At 35.1% G+C, this 6,000-nt stretch overlaps 1 long non-coding RNA gene across 1 annotated transcript; it reads right to left on the bottom strand.

The window, feature by feature from the left end:
- Positions 1-292: 292 nt before the first annotated feature.
- Positions 293-5,041, bottom strand: LOC137398737 (uncharacterized). The gene is made up of 3 exons (XR_010979012.1): positions 4,903-5,041; positions 2,089-2,144; positions 293-349 (listed from the first exon to the last, which is right to left on the bottom strand). It is a non-coding gene; the product is annotated as an uncharacterized lncRNA (long non-coding RNA).
- Positions 5,042-6,000: the final 959 nt, after the last annotated feature.

Genomic DNA, 6,000 nt, shown 5'->3' with positions numbered 1-6,000 from the left:
TTTTAATGTCATGACCAGAGCTTAATCAATTGCTAATTATGATCTTTGTTATGTGGGCCTACAGAGAAAGGCTATTTTAAATAGTATTCCATAGGCTCTTATTATAATTATTTAAAACAACATGATTTTTAAATTTCTTGTTGGCATGAATAACAGTAAAAAAATAACAAGAAAAAAAGGCGTTCAGCTAATGACTAAGTCGCAGTTGTTGTCAAAATTATTGACCATATAATTGAACCCTGAAAAACAAAATTAAAAAAAGAGGCAGATTGTTTTATCTTGTCAGTACATACCTGCAACAAAAGCAAGTCGGGCATCATAGCACCATTACGAAACACAATTGCAGAATCTACAGGAAAAAAAGACAATTGATGATTAGCATGCATTCTTGTTGACCAAGGCAAGTTCGACAGTAAATCACAAGTTAGACAAAGACGTATGAGTAACGCATGTAACAAGTGCCAGCGAGGTGTTGACAGTGGCTGATGGGATTAGCCATTTCTCTGAACCAAACAATCACCAGCCGCGCTATTACATAATGCCATACACTCAGCTAAACACAAATGGATGTTTAAATAATGCTAACTACTAGATTATGACCTTCAGTTCTTGAACTGGGTAATTTTTGGCTCTGAAAGCTAAAGCTCGCAAGATACAAAAGGTGTCCCACAGCACATTGGAGAACTATCAAGCAAATTTAGTCACTGATTTTGCTAATGCTACACACAAATTTGTTGCTAACTAGCATATTAATGTGTATACAGAGAGCTTAATTATTTTGCATGTATCTGTATCATGGTTCAAAAGCTAAGCTTGCTGAAAAATTATTTAGTAATTCATATCTACCAAAGCATTATGAATTATAGCAACTCTCGACTACTGCTAATCGCTTGACATTTCAACAGTTTCTTCGACTTTTATGACTACAAAGGTTTTCTTGGTTTGCGATTAGGTTATCTGGAGTGTTCTTGTCCCTGCATACACGTATCTTTTTTGATCACTCAAACCTTATCTCTATCTCTTCTTCGAGTATATAGAACAATTTAAGTATTATTCAATATATATACTTAAATTGTAATTTTACAAGTAAAAATAACTTTTTATCATTTCGCAGGTAGAACTACAAAAACATTGGCGACAAGCGTCAGAATCTCAAATCAGAAGATTGGAGACTAAAATTATAAAAACACTACTTGGCTCCATGTCATATTTAATTGAACTAGTAGAACTGACTGAAACATGCTATATCTATGGTGTTTTATGTGTACAACCTAATTTATTACAAGACACCAGCTTAGTCATCATGATATTGAAATGCAATTATAATTATTTCCATAGTTGCTGTAGTTCATAGCAAGCCTGGTTGTTGAATATCACACATCTTTCAGTCCCAGTAAACCCAGCATTAATCCATTCTGTTCAAATAATTCATGCGCCAAATCTCACACGCATCAGTCTAAATTCTAGCCAACAAGATAAAAATACTCAAACTTTTAAATATCAAGATTTGAGAGAAGATAATTCTCGAATTTCCAGTGAGTATAATACTACTTTGTACTAACAAAAGTCAACCACAATACCATGAGAACAGTACTACACAGTGCGGGTAAGGTTAGTCGGCTAGGCTATTGAAAACTAGATGAAATCATAATTGTTATATACAGGGTTTAACTTTATAAGAGGGTCAGTATGGTGTAATCTCAAGAGTTCAAAACTTTCAAGTTAGAAACAAGTTGGAAAACATTGAAATCAATGTTCAGAGGCTAAGCATGACACTAAACCACAAAAATGTTAATTTTAATGTCATGACCAGAGCTTAATCAATTGCTAATTATGATCTTTTTTATGTGGGCCTACAGAGAAAGGCTATTTTAAATAGTATACCATAGGCTCTTATTATAATTATTTAAAACAACATGATTTTTAAATTTCTTGTTGGCATGAATAACAGTAAAAAAATGACAAGAAAAAAAGGCGTTCAGCTAATGACTAAGTCGTAGTTGTTGTCAAAATTATAGACTATATAATTGAACCCTGAAAAACAAAATTAAAAAAAGAGGCAGATTGTTTTATCTTGTCAGTACATACCTGCAACAAAAGCAAGTCGGGCATCATAGCACCATTACGAAACACAATTGCAGAATCTACAGGAAAGATAGACAATTGATGATTAGCATGCATTCTTGTTGACCAAGGCAAGTTCGACAGTAAATCACAAGTTAGACAAAGACGTATGAGTAACGCATGTAACAAGTGCCAGCGAGGTGTTGACAGTGGCTGATGGGATTAGCCATTTCTCTGAACCAAACAATCACCAGCCGCGCTATTACATAATGCCATACACTCAGCTAAACACAAATGGATGTTTAAATAATGCTAGCTACTAGATTATGACCTTCAGTTCTTGAACTGGGTAATGTCTGGCTCTGAAAGCTAAAGCTCGCAAGATACAAAAGGTGTCCCACAGCACATTGGAGAACTATCAAGCAAATTTAGTCATTGATTTTGCTAATGCTACACACAAATTTGTTGCTAACTAGCATATTAATGTGTATACAGAGAGCCTAATTATTTTGCATGTATCTGTATCTGTATCTGTATCTGTATCAGGTATCATGTATCTTCTGACCTTCACCCGACCACGCAAAGACGAGTACACATAAAAATCAACGCGCTTGATGTGGAAAATTATATACTAGTACTACACTATTACTACTGCTCCTACTACTACCGCTAGAAGCAACTACTGATTGCCGAATGGAATCTTCCGATGACGATTAGATTTTGTTGATGGTAGGATCGGCTGCGGGAGCTCTGACAGTCTGTATTATATGTAATTATATGTTTGTATATATTTTAAGTCTATAAATATTTTATTATATGTGTCTTCCTTTTTATTATAGCCTTGTTACTTGTTAGGCTATCAATTGTCGTCGTTTATGTTGCCATATCAGCGCACTAGCGGGCCTAATTATTGGCCATTTAAACATTATTACCTGGTGTTCCTACTCAGTCCCGTTAGCCGGGCAATTTTATTGTATATAAGGGAGCAAAGCACACTTAGTAGACAGAGCAAATGGCCGTACGCTCCTCAGCTAGTAAATTTCCTTCGCTAATAAAACATTGAATAAAATCACTCAATTTATTTCTGTATGAAATAATTTAGATCTTGCCAAGTAAGGGCCGGCAAATTCCTTTAAAGTAGTACATGTAGTAGAACTAGTAGTAGTACTAGTAGTAGTCATACAACTGGCTATTCACTTTTAATTACTTTAAATAAAAGCTCACTATCAGAAAGAGCACTAGGGAAAGTTTAATAACAGTGTCCTAGCCTCTCATTAAACCTAGCCCTTTCGTTTCATAAACTTAGAACTGTCATTAAAGCTTAGGCTCATTTAATCAGAGGCTCTTAGCTTCTGATTGGCTGATGAGCTGCTGGGATTCACCGACACCGACTTTCAAATCAGTACCAACACCGATCTCTTTGCTCACGCCGACCGATGCCGACACCGACTCATCAAATTGGTCTGTGCTCGACAAAATGGGTGACAAAATCGGCCAGTGTAAACGCACCAATAGACAAAGACGCACGAGTAATGCATGTAACAAGTGCCAGGGAGGTGTTGACAGTGGCCGATGGGATTAGCCTGAACTAAACTACCACCAGCCATGCTATTACATAATGCCATACCCTCAGCTATATACAAATGGATGTTTAAATAATGCTAGCTACTAGATTATGACCTTCAGTTCGTGAACTGGGTAATGTCTGGCTCTGAAAGCTAAAGCTCACAAGAGACAAAAAGTGTCCTGCAGCATACTGGAAAACTATAAAGCAAATTTTAGCCATTGATTTTGCTAATGCTACAAACAAATTTGTTGCTAACTAGTATATTAATGTGTATACAAAGAGCTTAATTATTTTGCATGTATCTGTATCATGGTTGATTAGCCAATCAAAAAAATATTCAAAAGCTAAGCTAATGGCAAAATAGTCATTTTCCCTAAAGTAATATCTGCGACTGGGAATATTAATAATATCATTTGATAGTATAAACATCCATGGTAAAAGATTTTTCTCATGTCATGCGTATCTAATATCCTTCACGAAGCCTTGCTAGCAAAGCTGATGCTACATGTAGTTCTAGCATTATACAATGTTGCTCATTTTACATCCATTTTTCGTCCTATATTTCTATACTGAAAAATGAACTACTGCTAACTTTTGCCTTGCAATGGAAGCTTTGATAAGCATATGGTACAGAAATAATTTTTGTATGAATATTACAATATAAATTATATACCATTTCACTATTCAATTCTTAAATATCCTTCTGTAAACCATATTATTGAAACAGTTGCTGTACATTTTTGAATCCCTTGACATCTATAAAAAGTTGAAAAACTTATCATGCGCGACCTTGAAGCTTTAATGTAAAGCATGCATCTAGCCACCAGTTAGCAAGACAACATTTTTCTGTAATCCATATCTACGGAAACATTACCAAGGATAGCGATTCTCAATTCCTGCAAATCACTTGACATTTCTACAGTTATCTGCAGCTTTTAAAACTACATATGTTGTCTTGGCCTGCGCGGTCAGGTGGGTTTTGTACCTGCATATTTTTTGCTCCCTATAACTTTATATCTAAGCATTCATAACAGCCTTTATCTTCTTTGAATTTCTGCTTTTCAGTTGTTATACGACTAACACATATATAAAGTCAGAGTGACTGCGTCAAAAACATGAATATAAAATAAATGCTAGGCTACAATCATTCAGGCTTCTAATAAAAGTCCTAATTTTTTGTTACTTTGGATGAGTGACAACCATAAATTCTTTAGTTCAATGTAGTCTCCAAAGTACATGGTAAACCAGAGCTAAAGCATAAGCACACATACCTGCTACCTTCACTATCTGTCCTATTTCTTAAATAGAGTTTTAGCCTATCCTTGTTCGTCTAAATCAGAAACTAAAAGCTAAAAGTCTGACTGAAACGAGATGGAATGAGTTAGTTTTACAGCCTTACTTAGGCCTGGTTCGAACCAATATGGCATCTAAGACACGTGAGACAGAGTACCTGTTATGCAAGCGATTGCTCGTGGACTACAAGCTCAGAGTGCGCGACTATTATGTCCTACAGAAAGAAATGTCGTCATTTGCGCAATTAAATTAATTTGATGCCTATACGCAGCTACACAATTTGTTTGCTTTCCAGCTGTTGGATACATAATAAGTCGAGATTACGCAGCTGTCTCCAGGTCTGAACCCGGCCTCACCTTAGCATGCGCAGACAAAGGAGTGCCACACTTTGATAATTTCAAGATAAGATAAACTTCACTACAGGATTTGTAAATTTTTGATGGTTTTAATTTATACGCTACCACATGCATCATAATATATATATATATATATATACAATATATCATTATATTTTTAAAACGATAACTGCAAGAGACTTGCCAAATCATTAGTTCAAAAGGCAATGATGAAAGCGGGGATGAATTTGAGCACAAATTTAAAAAACAATATTTGTATAGTGCATAAAATGCTTTAGAAAAAAATATATTTGAAGCATATAGGTGCCTTTTAATGCTTTTTAAATGCTTTCTGGAAGGCTCACCTATCTGGTATGTCTATGAAATTTATTTTAAGACTGCAGGGCTTTCTGCAATGCTTTAAAACAGTATACCTTTCACAAGCTATCGGCATGCTTAATCCATCATGGCTAACTGATTGTCAATGACAGTAGTTTAAAAACACTGCTACATTAAGCGGCAGTAAAAACTTTTGTTAAATCTTTTCTTTTTCAGTTTAATATATATGATATCTGAGTAAATACAACATCTTTAAAATTTATTGAAAGCCTTTTACTGAAAGCATTGGAGTAAGAAAAAACGTCAAAGTTCAGAATGACAGTGAAATGGCATTGCCTTAATTAGTGTGTCTCTATCAAAGCCGGGCACTGCTACACTTTTGCTGTGTCATTTGCTGTTAAT

This window comes from Watersipora subatra, chromosome 6 (genome assembly GCF_963576615.1).
Source record: "Watersipora subatra chromosome 6, tzWatSuba1.1, whole genome shotgun sequence".
In the NCBI taxonomy this organism is placed as follows: Eukaryota; Metazoa; Bryozoa; class Gymnolaemata; order Cheilostomatida; family Watersiporidae; genus Watersipora; species Watersipora subatra.
Note: the sequence above shows the minus strand (reverse complement) of the source record. Positions and strands in the feature narration are given on the sequence as shown.